General features: G+C 44.0%; 1 protein-coding gene across 1 annotated transcript in view; it reads left to right on the top strand.

Moving 5' to 3' along the window:
* Nucleotides 1-8,981: 8,981 nt before the first annotated feature.
* NDRG1 (N-myc downstream regulated 1) overlaps nucleotides 8,982-23,572 on the top strand; it is a 56,443-nt gene continuing 41,852 nt past the window's right edge. The window contains exon 1 of the mRNA XM_067531604.1: nucleotides 8,982-9,071. The gene's annotated coding sequence lies outside the window, so the exon portion shown is untranslated. The remainder of the gene's footprint in view (nucleotides 9,072-23,572) is intronic.

Raw genomic sequence — 23,572 nt, 5'->3', positions numbered from 1 at the left:
TGTATTAGCTGCAAGGGGGGGAGAGTAATGAATTCAGTCTGCAGCATTATTAGTGACTTTAGCAGCTCCATTTCTTCCTCCATGGCTTTTATAATGCGTTTGTGAGCTGCTATTATTTGCTCCTGGTTTCCCTCCTCTCCAGCCTATAAATTTTCTGATTTTTGGACACAGTGTGTCTCCATGCCTTTTTTTTCCCACCTCAGAGGATTGGAGGAATTCTTGGAACATCTCCTCTTTGCTTCTCCGTGGTCATTTTCTTATCAACCTCAGGTGCTCTGCAGGTGTGGAGGGATTTCCACTCAAGGGCACATCTGTAGCAGCACAATAAACAATGAACAGAAGCATGACTGTCAGTGCCCTAACAACATTGATGCATTACTGTAAAATACACCTCCGTCTCACTGTCCCCTGGCAAACACACAGCTCGGCGATCACCCAGGTCATGGAGAGCTGTGCCCAACGGGAGAGGACACTCAAGCGGGGGAAAAGGTTCTGGGTGGTTGTTTGGGTATTGATGCAGGTAGATAGGGACAAAATTTTAAATTGTGCCACCATTTTCCATAGATGGGGCCCATAGAAGCTGATATCTCACTCCTGAGAGTAAGCAGAGATGTTAGGGTGCATCTCCTCCATGCGAGCAGCTTCAAACCAGGTCCCTATGCTGCTCGCCTGTGTGCTGTTTTGGTCCCTGCACAAGCGATTGCCGATTGGGCTTGAGTCTAGTGTCCGCTGCCTCTGGGCCCACAGAGGTATCCATGGGTCTCTTGGCAGTGGAGGTGGGTTCACCACTGAGTAGGCCTCCAGTTCCTTGTAGAAGCGGCAGTCTTTGGCTCTGCACCAGAGTGATGGTTTGACTCCCTAGCCTTTTGGTACCCCTGCCGCACTCCTTGATTTTCACACGGCACTGCAGCATGTCCTGTTGATAGCCCTTCTCCACCATTAAATGAGAAATTTGACTGTATGTATCGAAGTTCCTTCAGCTGGAATGGAGCTGGGGCTGCACAGCCTCCTCTCCCCAAATGCCAAGCAGATCCAGAAGCTTCAGTGTGCTCCAGGCGGGAGAGTGTTTGGTGCACGAAGCCGCCATGGTCAGTTGGGAAGATGAGATGTGAGCTCTTCACTCCTACCAAGCAGGAAGTGGACTTTCAAAAATTCCTGGGACTTTAAAGGGGGAGAGGCAGTTGCCTGCAGGGCAGCGGAGTTCAAACTGATGGCCAGAACGGTCACGATGGGCATTGTGGGACACTTCCTGAAGGTCATTTACCATGACATAACCAAGCATGGTATCTACACAGACACTTTGTCACTAAACGTTTGGCACAAAAAGCTTCTACGCCTCTTGTCGAGGTGGTTTATTTTGTCACTAAATCAGGGGAGTTGGGTCAGTGGTGGGGGGTGGGGGAGGGAAAGGGTAATTGCAATGTGTACACCACCACTGTTTTGGTGCAAAAAGCAGACTTTGGTCGACAAAAGTCTCTAGTGTAGACCAGGCCCAAGTCCTTTTCTCAGCAAGGAAATATTTACAATTTTTCTTTGGATTTACACTCTCTGTGTATATGTATATATAGCTATAATTACATAGAATCAAAGAAGTGTAGGACTGGAAGGGATCTCAATAGGTCTAGTCAAGTCCCCTGCACTCAAGGCAGGACTTCGTAATAACCATTCCTGACAGGTGCTTGTCTCACCTGTTCTCATAAGCCTCCATAATTGTTACCAACTCAGCTTCATAAAACAAAATTTATTACACCTCTAACTTACTTTAAAACACTACCAATGGATTGCCTCTTATGCCTCCAGCTACTTGGGCAATGAAACTGACAACATTATTTGCTGACTTTGTTTACATTATATTCCAGGTTAAAAGTCTTGCCATTGCAAGTGACAGTCACACATGCAAGTGCGGGGCAGGATGGTATTGGGTGCACATTAGTTATAAGATCAGGCTGTTGGTGGGGACTGGATGGATCTGGCTACGCAGCCAGAGAGTGCCCCTGGCTAGGACATGTAGCACACTGCAGTATAAACTCTAATTAGCTCCACGGGGATTGTGGTGTACTAGTTTGTATGTCAACTTGCATAATTCTCTAGCACTCTTCTGAGTTCTAGGCATGCTTCTTGCTGTGAACTGGGGCAGAGGCAGAAAGAGGTTCCTCTAAGCCTTACCAGTGCTTCTCTGTAGCATAGGGCAAGATTTGGCCCTTTGCATAGTTTAGATATTGCATCTTCACATAGTAAATACTTCCTGATTTGGACTTCTGGAATTACTATTTTCTCTTGAAATCCATCCTCCTGCCCAGAAAGACATCACAAACCATGGTGATATCCTCAGCCTTACAATGGAAGAAAGAGCTTTATCACCAAACATGTTACAATGGGTAATAAATCTCATCCTTACAATGGATAATATACATCGGGATGTTGACCCACTCTGGGTTTTGATTCCCAGGGTTTCAGTTCACATGGATGTGCACCCCTTATGTTATGGATGTATTTCTCCATCTATTTTCTATCTGTCTCAGGTACTTCTAAGGTGCCTATCACCATGTGTAGCCTAAATTTCAAATAAACTACAAAGCTCAAAGTGAAACTCAAATGAAATGGCCAAGCTTTGCCTTGTTTTCATCCCAAATTCAGCAAAACTTTCAGTGAACCTGCTTAGTAATAAAACCTGAAACCAAGAGAAATGCTCTTGGTTTCACTGCAAATGTTGCCAAAGTTTTGCCCAGCTCTAATCTGACCTCCAGTTTGTTTCACTGAATCTCTGCAACCTGCAGGACCCTTTCCCGGGTAGCACCCAAGCACATCACACTCAAGAACTCTGAAGCTCTGCATGAAGATGGACTGAGCCACAAAGTTCAAATCCTAACCCAGATTGGAATTTTCCCGAAGTTTGGGTATTACTGAGCTGGGATTTTGTTTCAGACTCATCTCTATGAAGGATTAATTCCTTGGGAAAATAGTCCTGTTCACCTTTTCCTTTCAGTGTTTTTGTTCTTATTCCATAGTTTTAAAAACCAATGAGCTATATAGATGTTCTGGCATGATCCTAACACATGTAGTGAGATTCAGTGGAGCAGTGTGTTGGCTCATCTCTTATTTTTGAAGGTTTGGGTTCAAAATAGGCTCGAGTTCCAAGTGAACGGATTTTGATGACTTCATCAGCTTCCAGGCCTCAAAGTGTAAAATGAGTACAAAGATGGTAGAACCACTATGTCCAATGTAAAAGGAAACATGCACTAAGCAAAGATGGCCACAACGTAAGGTTGTTACCTTTGATGTTTTTGGCCTGTCGGGGAAAAATGATGAGAGAAGGATATGATCTTTGCATCAAATATTATTATTGTTAGGTGCACTTTTTACAGACATTAGTTAATTCATCTTCACAACAAACTTTCTAACAAAGTTAAATATTATAATACACCTGCGTCAACCTAGCCTTAATAGTTGTCTTTATGCTGCCCAACATGGTTACCTGGAACTCTTCAGTGGAAGTGGGGATTGAATGCTAATGTTCTTGCTCCAAAAGCAAAACCCCCTTTCATTTGAGGTACAGGAGACCTGTTAGCGGCATAAAGACTATGGCCTGGTCTACATTTGCAGTGGCATGTGAGGTATGTGTAGCTACACCACAGTGAAAGGCTCTGGCAGGGGGGAGGCAACAGGGAAAGGCTTGGGCAGGGGGGAGCTACTGGAGCCTTTCCCCACTGCCTCCCCTCTGCCAGAGCCTTTCCCTGATGTTGGAGCATTTCACTGCAACAGGGCTCAGTAGAAGGACACTACGCTGCTAAATATAGCAGTGTAGACATAGGAGGCACTGCTTGGGCATATAAAGACCCATATAGGGTATTTACCCTAGGGTTCTGGCGTGTCTGTTCTTTACTTACCTAAGCACTTTCTCACTGTCTACACCAGGGGTGTCAAACTCGCTGATGATGGCGGTCCACTTTTTAATAAATTGTACCTGAGCTGGGGCATACCCAGGAGCAAAACCCACCGCTGAATATTTCGGGGCATCTTCCTTTTTTTGGCGGCGCGGCAGCAGCCCCTTTTCGGCGGCAACTCCCGGTGCTATCCACGCCGCTGAAAAAACTCCCCGCCTCTGCCCATTTTTGGCGGCAGCACGCGGCGTCAGAGTTTCCGTCGTCAAGACTCGCCGCCTCCTCCACTTTTCTGCGGCACCTCACTAACTCACGCCACCAAAGCTTCCGCTGTGAACACTTGCCGTCTCCTCCCATTTTCGGCGGCAGCTATGACGCCGTGAGCTCCCGCAGAAAAGGGGAGGAGGCGGTGACTCTTCTCGGCGGCAGGTTGCGGAATCAGAGCTGCCGCCGTCAAAACTCGCCACGTCCTCCCCTCTTCGGCGGTGGCTCCAGGGGCTGCAGGCCGCACAAAAACGGTTTGCGGGCCACATCTGGCCCGCGGGCCGTATGTTTGACACCCCTGGTCTACACTGTTATTTATACCTGTGTTAGCAGGACGTGCAGTCTCCATATTCTACATGCCCCCGCAAATGTAGATCTACCCTATGTCATGCAGTTGAACTGTTCCAGACTGTTTGTTTAATAAATTGTATTGCTTTGCATTGTGTGCAATGACCAATGGGTCAGGGAAGTGCCCAGTGCAGAGTTAGTACCCCGGAGTGGGGACACCCTAGCCCCTATAGCTTGCATTATTAGCCAAGTTTTACAGATGTGAAAACTGATGTGGAGAGTTTAAGGTGTTAGTTTCAAAGCTCAGTTTAGAACTCAGGAGTTCCCGGCTCTCATTCTTCTGTTCAGACAACTATGCGACGGGCGGACACTTTACCATTATTTTAGTATGTCATAGTTCCAGCTAGTGCAGGATGCAGAACAGACGCATTAAAATCAGGACTCTTCTTCGAAACAGCAAACACAATGTCTCACAGCAAACCAGAGAAATGGACTTTTCTCCAACATAACCCAAGCCTGTCACAATTTAAACCTGTCCTATTGTGGATTTGTGTACATCATAAATCTAATACCCTCAAATGAGGCATTTATTGGCAATCTTTATTTAGCAGAGCCCAGTCTGTTATTTGCAGAAATGACGACCTGCGGAGAGCTGGCAGAAACTGATTCTGTGATGTATAGCACTCATAGCCCCCACTACTCTGCGTGGATCAGCTAAAAATATGTTATAACCCAGTCTTCTTTCCATTGAAATAAACTGGAGTTTTGCCATTGCCTTCAATAGGAACACAAGCAGACCATGTGTTAGAATGCAGATGTGATATCATTTTGAAATTCAGTCTTTCTATCATACTGGTTTTGTGTAAGCGTGGGAATGGGCCTGCCATTGTGGGGAACTTTCCTGGAGCATACACTACCCTGGTAGAGTTGGCTAGCAAAAGAATCTGAGTCCCTGCTCCCACTCTCTTTATCCAGAGACCCACCTGACCTCGAGGGCTCCCCTCCCACTCTCCTGTGTGGTGGGGTCTCTGTAACCCCGACAAGGCTGGGCCCAAGATTCCTGGGGCTCAACCCCCAATCTTGCCGTGGTCCCTTAGGGCAGGGGCTAGGGTGTCCCCACTCCGGGGTACTAACTCTGCACTGGGCACTTCCCTGACCCATTGGTCATTGCACACAATGCAAAGCAATACAATTTATTAAACAAACAGCAATCAAAAATCAAATAAAAATAAGAAAAGAGGAGAAACGTTAAAGGAAAACACCCAACACTGCCCCCTGGCATGGGGCACCACAAACAGTGTTTCTGGGGTGTAAGAGAGGTTCACAGTTTGTGTCACAGGTCGCTGGCCCACTGTCCAGGCCCTGGCTACGCTGCAAGGATGCAGGGTCAGACACTTGCTCTGGCAGTAGCCACACACTCTCAGAGTCCCCTTTGCTCTCCCCAGCTGCTCATGGCACATGGCTCCAGACGGCTCCAGCCAGCCCCAGCTCGCTCTGCTCTGTGCAGCTGCGCTCGGTTTGGCTCTCCGGAATGCCCCTCTGGGTCTGCTGCTGTGGGTCAGTTCAGTTCAGCTTTCTGTGTTCCTCTTCCAGCTGCAGGCTGCTTTGTCCTTAGCCCCCTTCAGCTCTGCCCAGGCATGCCCACACAGGCAGCTACAGCTCACAGGGAGGGCAGGGCTCCGACCCCCACCCTTCTGGATCCCTCATTGCCCTGCCCACCCTGTCAATCAGGCTGACCTGAGTTGGCCTCTCTCCACCGGCCCTGGGGGCTGTCCATTCCAGGGTCCTGCTTCCTCCAGAGATGGCCAACCAAAAAGACCCACTAAGTTTCAGTAAGGGGCTAATAGATTCCTTATATTTGCTTTATCTTAAAGTGATATTTATATATATATATAAAATACTTTCTACAACCAGATTTCACTATCACATGCTTTCATTTTTCAACATTTCCTAAAACTATTGAGCTTTCACGCCAGTAGCTGAACTGTGCTAAAAAGGTTCTCACTAGTACATCGTGTGGGGACTAGGGTGATCAGATAGCAAGTGTGAAAAATCAGAATGGGGGTGGGAGCTAATAGGTGCCTATATGAGACAAAGCCCTGAATATTGGGGCTGTCCCTATAAAATTGGGACATCTGGTCACCCTAATGGGGACTGAGAACCATGACTGGGAGTTTCTATTTTCAACTATTCTTGATGTCCTTGCTCATGCTTGTAATCCCGACTTTATTGTCAGATTAGGCCCTTGATTGGCTTTGCATCATACCTACCTACAATGGGAAGGAAGAATGATCCAGTGGCTAGAGCACTAATTTAGGGGATTAGGGTTCAATCTTTGCTCTGCCACAGACTTCCTGTATGGCCTTAGGCAGGTTACGTAGGGCTGGTCTGCACTGAAAATTTATAGTGGCATAGCTGTGCCTCTCAGGGGTGTGAAAAATCCACATCCCCAAGAGACCTAGTTATGCCAACCTAACCCCTGGTGTAGACAGTGCTATGTTGACAGAAGAAATCTTTTGTCAGCCTAGCTAACACCTCTCAGGGGATTAACTACAGTGATGGAAGAACCCCTCCTGTCATTGTAGTGAGAGTCTGCACTGAAGTGCTACAGTGGTGCCACTGCCACTATGTTGCTGTAGCAGTTTAAGTATAGACAGCCTTACTCTATCTCTGTACCTCAGTTCACCATATGTAAAATGGGGATAATAGTTCTTCTCTGCCTCACAGGGATGTTGTGAAGATATATACATTAAAGACTTTGAGGTGCTCCAAGTATATATAGGGCAATATTAATATATATATACACTGATTTTTAAATCTGAAATATAATCAACATAGATTCAGGTAAAATATGACTGTTAATCTCTGTGTCATGAGCAAATTACATCACATTATTATGCCTGCCAGAACACTTCACTTTCTGTCCTAAACTGTGTTATGGTATTATCATGCACTGTTAAACCACTACTGGCTTGCTGGGGGACCTTGGGCAAGTCACTTCTCTGTGCTTCAGTTTCCCCCTCTGTAAAATGGGAATAATGATACTGCCCTCCTTTGTAAAGCACTTTGAGATCTACTGATGAAAAGTGCTGTGTAAGAGCTAGATATTTGTTTTTATTATTATTGCTGCATTTCAGGCATGGGCAAAATGATCACTTTTTATAATTCGTATTTCTTTATGTGGAATGGCATTTCCAAATGCTTTAGGATTATTAATAATGGGGCAGCGTTAGCTTGGGTTCACGGGTTTAACTGCACCCACAGCAACTGCACACATGCCACTCCAGCCATTGTGAGCTGGCATATTGAGTCACAGCACCACTCAGGTTTGGCCTGGCAGCCCCCCCTGTGGGGCACAGGCCACTGCTCTGGTGAATGTGTGAGATTAGCTTGTTCTCCAGCCCTCCACCCCATTCCCTTGGGGCCTCCCATCCTCAGTGGGCTGGGATTACAGTTGTGAGAATGTGGGACTGGAGTGAAGGGTGTTACCGCTGGTTATCAGTGTCCCCTGGCAGTTTAGTATAGTGCACCCATTGAATCAGCAGGCTACATCCACCACAGATTTACAAGTGAGCATTGTGCTTTGCTGCCAATCTAAAGCCAGTGTCCCTGCCCCTAGGAAGTTTATAATCTAAGGAAACTTTTTGAATGAAGGGTGCAATAGAAATGAACCCTATTTTATTACTATTTGATATTTTGATTTTCTCTTTGAAATTATGGAAAAGAGGGATTTAAAAAAAAATAAAGTTTAAAAAAAATTAAACACCAAGGAACATAGCAGAGAAGCAGAGCACTGGATCCGACGCCCTCGCCGGCTGCAAACACTAGGGAAATTTACCCCCGTGTGCCCAAACCAGAGCACTGAATCTGAACACCACTAACTGAACAGGGGGGGAAGTCAGGATTCAAACTGTGCAGAATGGGCCTATAAGGACCATGGGCTAGGTTTTGTGAATGTCCCTGGCCTGGCCTTAGGTGCCCTTGCTGTCAAGGCGGAGGTTGCCAGCTGGATGGCCTGGGCCTGTCACCGACCCGGGCAGCTTCCCTCAGCGTGACAATGTGCAGGCTTCGTTGGTGGGACTATTCCCCCAGCCCTAAGGAGACATATTGTCCATCGTCCGCCCTCCCTCATGCTGAAAGACCAGCAAGTGCTGCTGTGAGGCCCACCCAGCCAGAACGCCTGGAAAGGAGCGGCACTGGATCACCCGGAGCAGAGGTTTGCAGGGAACGGTGAACAGAGCATGCACAGCGCCTGACTCCTCGCCTCAGAGCGCGTACAGCGCCGGACTGCTCATCGCATCGGCCTGCCACAGACCAGAGTCCTCGCGACCTCCCAGGCAGAGGGGCGGGGCGGGGTCTCGGCCCACTCGACCCCGCCCCTCCAGCCGCGCGCCCGCCCCCTTGGCTGCAGACAGGCGGGGCCCAGCAGCAGCAGCAGCGGCAGCAGGCGGCCGCCCGCAGGTAGCGCTCGAGCGGGGCGGGGAGTCCCGAGGCGCGGCGGAGGCGGGGCCAAAGCGGTATAAATCGGCCGCGAGCCGAGCGGGCTGGCACTGGGACGGGCTGCACTCGCTGGGATCGCGGCGCTGCGTGGCTCGGCCGGAGCAGCGGATCGTGTAGCGGCTCCTCCTCCTCGGACAGGTGAGAGGCACTTGCCTGGGAAACCCCGCAAACGACGCAAGGGGGGGTACTTCGGTCGTGCCCCCCCCACACGTCTCCCGCCCCCCTCACCTGAGGGCAGGGAAGTGGGACCTTTCGGCCGTGCCGCCCCCCTATTTCTCTCCCCCTGAGAGGAGCCCGAGAGGAGCCCCCCCAATCCCTGCCCCTTCATGCCCCCCCGCGGTTAGTTGGGGGTTGCTGCCCTGGGGGCAGGCCCACCGCCCTGTGCGGTTGGGGTGGGAGGAGAGTGTGAGCCGCCAGGTGTGGGGGGAGGTGCTCGTCCACTCGCCCAGGGGCCAGCGGCGGGTGCTGCTCTGCTGTGTCGAGGTGCGGGGAGAGGCGCTTCACTTCACTTCCCAAAGCGCTTCTCGTGCGTCTGGCGAACTCGGTTTGTGCCTGACCCTCGCTCAGCCCCCGCGTTCCGGCCGGGCAGGTACCTGCGGGCTGCGGGCAGGGGATGTTTGTAATCGGAGGGCTGCGCCCGGGGCAGGGAGGGAGGGAGGGAGGGAGGAAGGTAGGTAGTCCCTTCTGCTCCTCCGGTGGGAGGGGAAGGGAAAGAATAGGCAGGATGCACCGTGGGTTGGCAGGAATCAAGATCAAGTGGCAATCCGAGTGCCTGCGGACTTCTTCTGTTTGGCCAGCTACTGATGTGTTATCTTGAACAAATTTTCTAGCTGGGCTTTGTATTAAGTCTGCTAGACTCCTAGGGCTGGGGATCTCACTGGAGACTTGTGGCTAATGGGAGAGGGATAAAAGAGCTATAAAGTTCTGGGTTTCCGTAGCAAATGTCCCAGCTCTCCTCCCTGCCCCCTCTCTGAAAGCAGTGGTAACAGCTGGAATCTGGTAGATGCTGATGCTCTGATTCAGCCTCTTTGCCCTTACAGAATTGGGAAATGTTTGGAGCGGAAAAACCATTCCTCTTTGTGTGAAAGGCATTACATAAAAGTTAGCTATTACAGTATTTCAGCAATATCTACCAACAGTTCTAGCACAACTGTAGCCTTGATTGCAACAGATCATTTTTCACTGTTTACTCTTTTATGTCTTACAACTTATTTATAGCGGTAGTTTTTGAATAATTCCAAGGCAATACTCATGTTCCAAGCATCTTACTTCACCCAATTCCATATTCAAAGCATGTGGTTAAGGATATTTTCAGTCAGTGTTGCTGCCTGCCTTTTTGAAATGCTTGCAAACTCCCATTGTTTATACAGCCCACAAGAAATGTTCCCTATATCCACTTCTTAAGGCTTGCAGAGGTAGAGGTTAATGAGTAAGACAGCAGTAAGCATTTATAAATTATTAATTTCTCCTGGATAGTCTGTGGGCTCCTGGCTTAAAAATGGATCTTGGAAGACCCAAAACAATGATTTAAAGGGAAATGGTCAATTTGTAGATTGTCAACTTGAAATCTAAAAAATTGTGTAAAATCAAAGGTAGTTTCAGGTGCTATAACTGTCCTTGAGTCTCCTTGACAAATAGTCTAGTATTAGGATCATGATTTCCTGTTTGACATGTTTTTCTGTCTCCTGTTGAAAGACATACAAAGAGAAACCGAGTGACCATGCAGGGAAACCATGAAACCCACTTGTTAAATGCTCAGAGTAAATGCTAAAAATAGGAAGAAACATTTTTCATCTAATTTGCAGTCCTAGCAATCAGATGTAACTTGTAACAAGAGTAGGAGAAGCAAAAATTCAGATATAAATTCAATAGAAGCGATGCCACTTAGTGCTGGGAACAACAGGTTTTTATATTGCCATGCTTGTATTATTAGGCCAAAATCCTTGTTCTAGCGTAGTTTGGCTCAGAATGCTTTAACTGTGAATATGATAAAAACATAGTGCTGTTTGTGGTGTGTGTTATGCTCCAGATACTTCAGTGTATGACTGTAAGATCAAATAGTAAAACTGGGGAGTAAATGAGAAACAAGAGAATAAGATGATATCCAGAATACAAGTACATTTCTTTCACACAAGTTTGTGTATTAGTCTGTTTGGGAAGCAGAGTTTTCAGAAACTGTAGTGTACACTCCTTTAAAAAAATACTACTATGAGCTCATAGTGATTTGTAAACAGCTTCAATACAATGAAAACAGTTAATGAATGCAGAGAGGATGAAACTTTTTGATAGTAGATGAATGTAAATAGGTAAACTACAATAATTTGTTTATCTAGTACTTTGCAGAACAACCTGCCCTAGTACCATGACATAGGGTTTATAGAGTGGAGTATTTTCAAACGGAGGTACCCAAGGGTAGGCATTCACTTGGGACCGAAGAGTGCTGGCATTCAACTTTGAAAATTTGGACCCAGAAATTCTAAAATGATCATGAGTGAACTGAAAGATGAAAACTGTTACATTCAGGGAAATCAACACATACGGTAGTGGTTGGACTCCACTAAACTTGTGGTAAGCACAGCCTAGAAGTTTTTAAAGAGCTGAATATACTATATTGGACAGTCTGTTTTTCAATAAAATTCAAGATGAATGTCAGAACTATGGCAGAAAGGTTCTTTGGACAGCTAAATCTATTTGAAATATTCAGTACAAAGCAGAACTCTTGTGCTTCAGGGGGAAAAAAAAATACTTGGCCTAAATGAAGTGGGGTTTTATTTCTTGAAAACTTATTAATGAGCTGGATGAAAATCAGAATATCCATATCAACGTTTGTTTTAATCACAGATCAGGACAAAATTCCTGTCAGTTTTCACTGAACAGAAAATTTTGAACAATCAATTTCTAAACAAAACGATGTTTCCACACTTCTGACTGAAATGTTACAGTGATCCTAAAATGTTAGTGATCCTAAAATGTTTTCTCTTTGAAACTAATCAAAACATTTTGTGTCAGTGACATTAATCTGTGTTGGCCTGACCTGCCGTGGTGTCTCTTGCCCCCTTTTTCCTTTCATGGGCTGGGATAGGCTCACCAGCTGGACTACATCCAGACTACACTGTGAACATGGCACTTGAATGATGCAGAGGGGTGACTTAACCACAGATGGGACCACAGTGCATCATTGGAGATGTATTCCAACTGGAGAGCCCGGCCCATTAAAGAGAGTGAATACATAAGGTACTCAAACGACAACTCCCATGAGACACTACAGAAGCAGACAGATCAAGGTCCATGTCAGCTTGACAAAATGAAGTGTTTTTTGTTTGGGTCAGCCCAAAACAAAATATCATTTTGATTTTCCTGATACATGCAGAAAAACTTAAGCAAAAATGACTTATCTATGGTCACGCAGCAGGTTATTGACAGAGCTGGGAACACAAGCTAGGTGGTTTGATTCCCAGTCCAGTTGTTTATCCATTAGAGACTGTACTGTCTCCCAAAACAGTGAACACTGTACTTAAGATTTACCAACCGCATCCTTGTGCATCATGGGGGCCTTCCTGGAAAGTTAATTGCTCTCTTCAGCTCAATGTATGTCCTCTGTAGAGACTAGAAGACCCGTTTAGTAGTTGAAAGAAGTAGAAGAACCTGGAAAAGTTAATAGATGGAATTAGTTCAGACCTTACCAGCATGCAGTAGCAGTGAGCAAATACGTGTTTTCTCTACTTTAACAACAAAAGAGAAATTGCAGAGTACTTGAAGGAATATTATTGTGGTAGCATTGAGATAACATCATGCAGTGATTGCATGCATCAGTAGCTGTAATAAAGAGTGACTGAATGCTGATGATTAAAGAAAGGAATCATGCTCATTTTCAGTTTGCTATAGTTTAGGTCTAATTTTTGCATTCTTGTCCATTAAATAATAAAGCAAGCTTGAACAGAAAGATACTAAAAACAATGCATGCAATATCTACATTACTTATTTCATTTTGTTTAGGCAGAAATAATATTTGGAAACTTCTGTACACCAATAATCAAAATTGCATGTACAGTATTAATCCTTGTCCCATCACTCTTAACTAGTTATCACATTGGGAAGCTGACTGGTGTTGTACAATTGCATGACATGATGGTACAAATCCATCAAAGAATTTCCCAGAATTTTGAGTCTGTTGCTGATCTATAGCAAAAGTAGGAAGGAAAAGTAAATTGCATCCTTTAAAAGCTGTACTTGTGCTTCTAAGTGGTTCATGTTTAAGAGAAGAAAATAGTTTCATTAGCACTGGAAACATGTAGTAGCTGTAACCTTTTATATAAGGCTTGCAATGGAAGGCAACACCCTGAATACTGTTTTGTGTGCCAGTGAAGATGACTAAATTCTGGGTGAGGCCACTTGAAAATCAGACTGTAAGTACCACTGATTATTGAACTTTTCAGCCATTTTCTCCAGTCATTCCCTCCTCCCTACCCTTCTACAATTTTTCTTCAAGATGAAGTGAACAATTGATTGGATGTAATCCCATCACTAATTCTGCTTAGTTGAGGTTTGGCAGAATTAGATTATTTTTATAATTTTGTTGAATAACATCAATTACTTTTAAGCATTTATCTAGTTTAAATTGTAACAGTTGTGCAAAATTATGGAGTTTTAAGCACTTTTTAATGTATCAGTTTAAATTTTCAGTTAGAGGAAATCATGGGCTTGGACAAAAAGATTTTCATGGCAACAGACTTTGAGATTAAAAATTAAAGATTTATAACTGTTAAAATAAAAATGATCAACATCACATGTCAAAGGATACAAAGTAAATATACTTAGAAAAATGTGGCTTGAGAACTTGAGTTTGATTTAACTTTGCCTATCTGTAAATTTTTATTCTCATTGGAATTATTTTTTCATGGGTTTGTGTGCATAGTGAAATGACACTTACTGCCACAATAAAAATCTAACCTTTCCAGCCTCGCTGTGAGGTGAACATAGGACTGGAAGGGACCTCCTTTGTCATGAGTCCAGTCCCCTGCATCACCAGCAACCCAATATGAGTCCCTTCATAAATTTATCAATCTGTATTTTAAGGTGATATTGAGGGAATAGTGTCAGTAAGAAGCAGTTCAGAATTGTCACTGAATATGCATCACTTCAGATACTAAAATCTTAATATAACACCATGTAAATAAATAGCACTTGATTCTGGTGGGTTCACAGCATTGTCATCGGGAGTAGCAGGTGCTCCTTGAGAGAGAGCAACATGTCATCACATATATAAAGGCATCACATTCATCAGTTTTGGGTCTGTTAGCCCCAAGACTAGAAGAAGCCCCTACACCTTGAACTAACGGAGTCAGTTTGTGCTTACTCTCAGGTCAAGTGGGTGGTGCAGGATCAGGCCTGTTTTCTTCATACCTCGCATAACAGAATGTTACTGTCTCTAGCCTATCCCCAGTTTTGGAGGCCAAATTTACCCTCGTCTGTACAGCATGGATATACAGTGTTTGGTGATGTAAGACTGAGTAGTCTCTGGTGGTGATATTTTCCACAGACATATGTTTGCACAAAGCAGGATGCGTGTAAATTTAACAGTTCTGATTTTAATGTATGACCGACAATGCTTCCTGTGTTCCTTTTTGTTTTGAGTTACTTCCTTTTAGTTGTCACAATCTTATTAAATCTCTTTCAGCTGTCAATAGTATTTTTCTGCACAGCTGGAGACTGGCCACACAGTTCCTTTCAAATCCGATTTACAACTGCTGATCTATATTTGAACTCCACTGTTGTGTTCACTATTTAAACATTAATATGACGAAGGCCCTAGAAATCACCATAGCATGAAAGCTGAAACCCTGTCTGTGCTTGTCTAACAAACCTCTCCCTAGTGATCTAGTCCTTACTCTTTTCCTGTTTCCACCACTTTCCCACCCTTAGTTTTATTTTTTGCCTTGTTTTGTTTTTAAATATTCATTTGCAGGGAAAGTGACTGGATGATATGAAGTTTGATTCATAATGCTTATGAAATCTATATAGTAAGATACCAGGGATACTCTGCATCACTCTGAAGCCTATTATGTCTGTAGAATCACTGAAGTGAGGGAAACAGCTACAAACATGGCTGAGAGCTCTTTTGTTCAGAATAGCACCAGGTTGAATCACTAGCTTTCGCAGTCTGTTGCTGTCCAATTATTAAGTTCTCAGCCATTTTGACTTTACAAATTATGTCCATGTTGTCTACAGCTACTGGAAGGAGTGTGTCTAGGCTATGCTGTGCCAAGAGTCCTAGATCATTGTAATATCAAAGGTAACTCAACAAATCACTGCATACAGTTAGAGTCAGGGTAGTGATTTCATTAATTATATGAGGAAGAGTACACAGATGGATTATTTGACCCAGCTGCCACCCTCACAGAGAAACAGGCATCTCCCAGCAGAATCCACCCTCCCCCTGATAAAACTTAACACAAACAGCACATGCCATAACCCCAAATATATATAGCTTGTCACCTCAGCACATGCCCTTCATTTCCATCTGCACAAATCAATACAAATCTTCCAGGATTGTCACTTAATGCTGAAGCCTAGAACAACTGAGGACTAGTCTATATTGGGAACTTACACTAGTGTATCTAGATGTCACAGGTGTGTGAAAACAATCCATATCTCTGAGACACATAATTAAACTGACCTAACCCCTGGGCAGACAGTGTTAGGTTGACCGAGGTCTTCTGTTGACCTAGCTACAGGCTTTTGGGGAAGTAGATTACCTAGACGGATGGGAGACCTCCTTTTGTCAGCTAAAATAGTGGCACAGCCACAGTGCTTAGTGAAATAAGAGGTTTGAATGTAGACATGCCCTGAGTCAGTGTGAAGCGATTCAACCATGCTTGTAGCTCTTTGCGAGTTGAGTCATCACGGGGACCCTGCAAGAACCAGGTAGACTAGCCTGTCGGATTCCAAGGTTCTGTGCTGGTTGGAATGTGACAGCTGATTAGAGAAGGTGGAAATAGCAGCTATGTGGAGTAACAGAGGTCATGGTACCTCCAGCCAGCAGCAGCTCAGTTTGCAAACTGTGGAGAACTTGTTCAAACAGCTACAGTTGCTCACTACAGCATAGTGCATGGAAATAAGAACTGTTTTTGGCTGCTTTTCACACTACTCTACACGTGACAGCATGGGCTTTACTAGTTGATCCTTGGGGCAGAGGCTTTGGTGCTCGGAAAAGTATGCAATACCTAGACTACAGATATGGAAGTAACCAAGTGCCAGGCATGCTTGTGGTGCTATACAAATACAGTAGAACCTCAAAGTTATGAACACCAGAGTTATGAACTGACCAATCAAACATACCTCATTTGGAACCGGAAATATGCAGTGAGGCAGCAGAGACCCAAAAAAGGTACTGTGTTAAAATGGAAAAGTTTAAAAAAGTTTACCTTTTAATAGTTTGACATGGTATGGAAAGTGTTCTGTACTTGTTGGTTTTAAATGAAGATGGTTAAAAGCAGCATTTTTCTTCTGCATAGTAAAGTTTCAAAGCTGTATTAAGTCAATGTTCGGTTGTAAACTTTTGAAAGAACCCTAACGTTCAGAGTTAAAAACAGCCTCCATTCCCAAGGGGTTCATAACTCTGAGGTTCTACTGTACAAGTCTCAGAATGTTTGACCAATAGGAGTTTTAACTAGCTACACAGTGGAACAGGCAGAAGCCCAGTGGCAGGAATGCATGATTAGTTTGAAGGAGCGTGGTTGATCTTTTTGCAAATCTTCTGTCACTTTTCCTTTTAAAGAATCTAGGATGTTCTTACACTTTAGTGAAGATGGACATAAAGTTATTAAAGTCTTTTCATGTTGCCATAATTTTAGGTTATTACAAACTTGATTTTGCCTCGTAAATATTTAGGAGATAGTTCACACACTTAGTCTTTGAAATCAAGGTATAAACTAGTTCTGAAATTACTCTTAACACTTGTATGTTAGCAAGCATAAAAGTTGTAAGTCACCATTTGCTTTCACATAAAGTAACCTACTTTAAACTTTTTATTTTCCTCTATTTAAAGAGGTGTGTAACATGTTTTATTTATAAATGGTTACATATAAAATGTTACTCCAAGTTTTTAATTACAACTTGGACATAAAGATAAATCTTTATTTTACCTGCTAAACCAGTGGTTCTCAAACTTTTTGCATTGGTGACCCTTTTCACACAGCAAGCCTCTGAGTGCGACCCCCCTCCCCCCCCCGACCTCCCTGGGTGCCCCCCATTTCCCCAGCCCCTGCAGCCTCCCCACTCCCCCTTTGCCCCTAACCTCTGTGGGCTCCCCACTCCCCCTTCATGCCTAACCCCCGCACTGTGCCTCCTTTGTCCCTAACCCCAGCATCCCCTGCACCCACCTGGGGAAACTGACCTGCAAGCACAGAGCAGCTGGTATTGCTGCTTGCTCCCCCATCCAATGCTGCACCTCTGCTCCCCTAGAGTGGTGTGGGGGGTGGGAAGGAGTGAGGCACAATGTCAGGGCTCCCTGCATCCAAGGCACTCCCCCACCTGGGTTGCATAAGGGGAGGGCAGAAAACAGTAACCACTGATGCTCACCTCAGTTGTTTTATCTCTGCTATAATGAATTGGACTGTCTTAAAAAGTCTCCTTCCAACAGAAAAGATTGTGCTTGAACTGACCTTTTGTTTTCTTAACTTTTTCTTATATTAGTATACAACTGATTTAATAATTTGCTTTATTCATTGTTATCCATATGTGGCTCTTGCTGTGTGTTGAGTAGTGGGAGGGGTCATGTTCCTGATTGAACATTTGACCTAATACCATAAATTTCCTCTTCATATCATCTAGAGAAACCAGGAATGTTTTAGTTATTTTGTGGATTAAAAACTACTTATTTGTACTGAGCAGTCTTCTCTTATTTGAGCTAAAAAGTAATGGGTGGCAGTAGTCATTATTGTTTGTGGAGTAGCTGCTAGCGAGGGACACAGCACTTTATCAGTGTTTGCATGACTGCCGGACAGCAATGGAATGTATTCGAATCATGATTCCTGGGTTTTTGTCCTGGCTCCCAGAGTGGGCTCTAGTGGTCGGAGCAGGTGACAGAAATAGGAGTCTGGGGTGCTGTTCATTAATAATGAATAATGCTGCACAGCCTCTTGTGATGGTGGTTGGTTAGCTGAATTTCACTGAAAGCAAAGCTAAGTGCATTGATTTGGAACATAGCAAGGTATGTGTGTGCTTATTGCTCCCAACTTTGCCAGTAGTGGCCATGTGCAACTTCAGATTGATATTTGACTGCTTGCTGGGGTAGATAAATGAGGTTCTGCTTTATAATTATCACCAGTCAGTGGGGAAAAAAGCAAGTTGTCACAGCTTCCACATCAGTGTACCTTCCCTTAATAAAGGGTAATTTTGAAGTGAAGGGTGGATAGGAAAGCAAGGGTTCAGAAGGTTCAGAAAGTTAAGGAGCAAATGTAGAACTAGTTCTACTGAGCACATGGAAATGGAAACTCTCAGAGAATAACTATGCTGAGTTTTTAATAGATTTATCATGGGGAGAACTAAAAGAATTTTTGAGCAATGAGATGCTGAATTCCAAGGTCCTGCCCAAAACCCCTGATATGCTTAGCTATTCAAAGCGCTGTTTAAAAAAAAAAAAAAAAAAAAAAGTAATATTGGCAAAACTTGGAATTACCCCTCTCCACCCATTTTCTTGTCCAATCTGTGACTTCCCTCCCACCTCTGGTTCCCAGACCAAGTTTCTCTTTCCTCATCAGGTCTCCGTCTCACCAGACTCCTTGTCCCAGTCTGTTCCTTTTCCCTCCCACAGTCTCTCTTACCCCTTGCATTTGGATCAGATAGCTTCCTCCTCCACACTGCTTGGCTGCTAACAGGGGGGACCACTGAAAGCACGGAGTCTGGCCCTACCCTGACCTTGAATTATCCATTACAAGGAAAGTCCAGCTTGCCCCTAGGGTCCTAGGCTGAAGTATGCTCCAATTGCTCTGTGAGACAGACATGTATGCAGACTGTTCAGTACTATGAACTGAGAGAGAGGCTTGAGCATGCTCATTGAGGACTGAATCCTCCGTGATTTTTTTAGCAACTGAAATCTAAGTCTCTGAGTATGTGCAAATTGGCATTTTTCAAAAGTTTGTAAGTTGGTGAAATTTGGATTTTTCTGTTTTGTTCCCCCACCAGCCCCCCATGGGGACAGCAGAAGGCACATACCTGAAATACAAGCACCATTGGCAAATTTCCAGTTCCTAGTCCAGAGCACAGGAGCGCTACAGCTCTCCAAAGGAAAGATCATCAGAATTTCTAACATGGGGGGAATATCTTTTAATGTGTTTCCCAAAAAAAGTCTGATGGAGACATCCAGCATGGAAAACTTCAGTCCAAATGGTTAACTTGCCAGGAGTTATAGGCAACCGAGAACAGGGTCTTATAACAGGAAGTGTCAGGCAATCTTAATAGGTGGCACTTCCCACACCTTGAGCTTGAGACCACTTAGTGTAGGGGTTCTCAAACTTTTTTCTGGGACCCCCTTTGAAAATATTTCAAGCTGTGATGACCCCCCCCCCCAAAAAGAGTGATGACCCCCCCATGCCACGCCACCCTTACTTCTGCGCTGCTGCTGTGAGTGGCACTGCCTTCAGAGCACCCAGCCAGCAGCCACTATTCTCCAGCCACCCAGCTCTGAAGGGCTCTGGCTGTCAGCCATGGAGGGGGCTGACAGTTGCAGCCATGGCATATGCAGGAGTGGACAGCTCACAACCTGCCTCCTCCCCTTCCCCCCCAATAACCTCGTGACCCCTTGAGGGTCCTGACCCCCCAGTCTGAGACTTAGTGTATATAGAGTAGAAGTTGAGTTTTTTGCTGTAGTGAAGTTTACAGTGGCTTATTACCAGCTGTTTGATATACAGGCTTCAACCATATATTCTGCATACTGCTGTCAAAATATAGGGCTTGGGGCTAAAAGAGTAATTGATCCTCCTTGTTCTAAAGAAATTCCAGTTTACAGGCACTGTACCTAGTCTCTGCCCTGAAGTGGTTACAGTAGAACAGTACTGTGGCTAAAGACTGAAGTGCAAATCATACGGTTGAAAGAGGTTAAACAATACAGAGAGGGGTCTGGAGAGATTAGCTTCTTACCTGCAAGCACATGATGAAATTTCTGGAAGACGTGATTTCATAGAAGTAATGCTGTGGTTATGTATCCTTGCAATGTTGGATCGGTTTGCAGAAACTCAGCTAAAGATTAGCTTCTGGCTCCATTACAAACAGTATTCTCCTCTTAGCTTATAATGCTAGTGTTATTTGGCACGAGTTTTGCAAATTGTCAGCTAAGTTGTTTGTTTCCAAATGAGATTGATTTGCACATTGTATAAACCTAAATTAAAAATGGCTGAAACTTTAAGCCATTTATTTTGGCTTTGAAAATAAGATTTTGCTACCACTATATCTCATTTAAAGGACCCATTGAATACTTGAACTCATGTCTTTTTTTTATCATTTTAAACTAAAACACCATGCAACAATACATTAAACGTTTCTGGAATAGCTGCCAAAGATACCTCTTCTATATAGTTGTCAAATTTGCAGTAAATTAAAATAAAATTGCATAAAGTCTGTTTGCAATTTACTTAGGAGAGACTTTTTATTTATCTAATAATGTTGGCAGAATAAGTGGCTCACAATTTTTGTGAATAAATGTGAGTTCAGTTTACAGTTGTTTGTATCACAGTATTGCCAACCCCAAATGTTCAATAACCATCAAGCAGGCCCTAGAAAATCACGATTGGCTTAAAAGTCATGATTTTTAAAAACAATAGATCTGGGGTTATTTAAATTTTTGGGTTTAGCTTTTTAAAGTACACTTATGAGTCACGCTTTGAGGAAAAACTTGAATCTCAAGACTAGTAAGTCTTAAGTGAGTTTCTCAAGTAATCACTTGACTCTAAGGTTTTAAGAAACACCGAATCACAAGAGTTAATGCTGGTTGTTAGTTACTGTTCTCAAGTATTTATTCAGATGCTAGTTTAACTGAAAATAGCTGTGAGCTCACTGTAGTACTAGTAATTTGGTCACTGAAGTTGCATGTTATTTTCTGTGTTTTTGACTGATCTCACAACATATCATGAATAAACAGTTCAGTGACTAACTTTGTGGCAAGATTTTCCAGTTAGTCACAATCGTTGATACTGACTCTTTTCAGATCTTTGTAAAAATATTTGTAATGCAAGCTGAACTTCTTTGTGGAATATAGCTTAAATTTTGCAGTTGTGTATTGTTGCTTCCATTGACTAACCTCCCATCTTCTGTAATTCAGCTGAGATGGAATTTTTCTAAAGTTCAAGGGCCCTGTGGAGTTAAGACCGTGATGGTGTTAACTCACATCTCTCCTTTTTTCCCCCCCCCCCCTCCCCTCCCAGTGTCATAATGGGCAGACTGGTATACATCTCCCATTGTTAGCAACAGGAATAGTCTAAGCAGCTCTGTAAAAGGCTGAAAATGATGCCTGTTTGGGCATCACATAAATTTTCCTTGTTTTTTAGTGTCAGATGGTTGAGCTTCTTTGTCACTTTCCCTCGATTGATGTTTAACTTGCTACTAGTTTAAGGATTATCTCATCAATTTAAATTACCCACTTTTGTGAAGTATTGAGGATGTTTTAGAATCTTAATATTGGTCAGCGTGATAAATTGTTATGTTGTCTCATTGTTTTCCATGTACTCCATCTGTCTGTATCCATCATTCTGTCTTATGTTTAGACTCTAAAACTCTTCTGGGGCAGATACTATCCTTATGTTTTTGTTCAGCACCTAGAACAGTTGGGTTCAGATTTATGACTGGAGCTTCTGTAATACAAGTAATAAAAAACTATTTTGTCACCTGTAAACATACAGTTCTGCTGCTCTTGAATAGTATGTGCGTAAGTGTCATGCGAATAATGAGTACTGTTCCAACCACTTGCTAGTACTGCCTGGGGCAGCAGTGCTGTCATGGATCTTAGAACACTTTCTCCACTATATGTTCTTATTTTAAGTGTTCTCACCACTATAATCCATTTTTATACCTGCTGATGGCTGGAAATTGCCTTATGAACTGGTCAGGTTTGTCTTTCCCATTCTTTAGATTTTCATTCTCCTCACCCCATTTGATAATTAGGAAGAGAGAATGCAATCTAGGCAAGGGTAAAGTCTGCTATGTATCTGTCACACCAACTCCTTGTCTAAGTGTGACTTCTGAATACTTAACTATACTGATGCTAAATAACCCTTCCTGTAGCATATAAAGATTCTAAACCTTTCATGAAAAGAAAACACAAACAGAAACGATGGCTGAGTGACTCTTTATCTATGTAAACCCAGCTTCCAGCAAGGGCTCCTTTAGAGCAGGGCTGGACAAACCCGGGTGCCAGGTCGCCATGGTGCCTAGAAATGCAAGTCTGGTGCCTAGTATTTCTCTGGGGGGAGCAGCAGCTGTGCTCTGGCCAGGGCACCACTGCGCCCATGTGGCAGGGCTCGGAGTGGGGAGCGCTGTGGCTGCAGTGCTCCGGCCAGGGCGCCCTGCTGCTGGGCCCACATTGTGGGGGGAAGGGTGGGGCCCGGAGGGGAGAGTGGCTGGGCCAACAGATAAACCAGCAGGGTCCACTCCTTCCCATTCCTCCTCCTCCCTCTTGCTTCACTGAACTACTGCAGAGTGGAGTGAGTCTGTTTTGAGGAATCTGAGTGTATGGATTGCAGTCTTTTCTTTTATGATCATTTCTGGATTTGTTACCTAGAGACCTCTCTAGGTGACTGATATTAGTTCCTTGCTTCAACAACTTTGTGTGAAGTAAAGGGTGGTAGTGGTAAATAATTATCAATGCATCAACACACTTGATTGAGTTGTGGATCTTTCCTGCCTGTCATGGGGTTCTCTGGATGATTTTGTGATGTAGGCCAATGTACATGGGAAGCATGGGATTACTAATCTCTCCTCAACTTCTGAATCATGCAGCATTTGGACACTATCAGTAGAGCTGAAAATATTTTAGTGAAAGACTTATTGATTTATCTGAAGTATCTAGGGCAACACTTTGCCTGTCTGAGTGTCATTCCTTCTCTATATATCTGTGTAACAGACCCTAGCATAGATCCTCTGCACCAGCGTCTCACTCTAGATAAAGCTGAACTAATGCAATACCTCTTTATGTTGGTATAATACGTCTACGTATTATAGAGGATTGCTGTAGCTATATCAATGTAATGTAGACAGGGCCTGAAAACATGAATGATGCTCCCCACCTTTTTTTGTTGGAGCCCCCATTGTATTAGGTGAGTTGTACATGTTTCCTTTCCTGTTTTGCCTTGCCTTGCCATAATCTAGTCTGATTCCTCTGCTACAGGCTGGCAAACACTGATGTATGATCAGTTTGAGAAGACTGTGTTCCAATAATGAAGGCGCATTAAGTCTTTAATTCTCAGTAATCATGCGTAATCCTTCTGAAATGTAATCCTTTAACTAAATTGGCTGGCATTGAATCTATAACTAGGTTCAAGTTTGTGGGAGCCTAAGATGAATGTGTAGGTAGAATGTTCCATAGACCCTGTGACCTCTTAACAAGCTGAATTGGGCAAGTGAAATGAAAAACTTGTGGTGGTCTCTTC

The sequence above is a fragment of the Emydura macquarii genome, unplaced genomic scaffold (assembly GCF_026122565.2).
Source record: "Emydura macquarii macquarii isolate MOO-44397 ecotype Brisbane River unplaced genomic scaffold, CSIRO-AGI_Emac_v2 contig_369, whole genome shotgun sequence".
Lineage (NCBI taxonomy): Eukaryota > Metazoa > Chordata > Testudines > Chelidae > Emydura > Emydura macquarii.
Note: the sequence above shows the minus strand (reverse complement) of the source record. Positions and strands in the feature narration are given on the sequence as shown.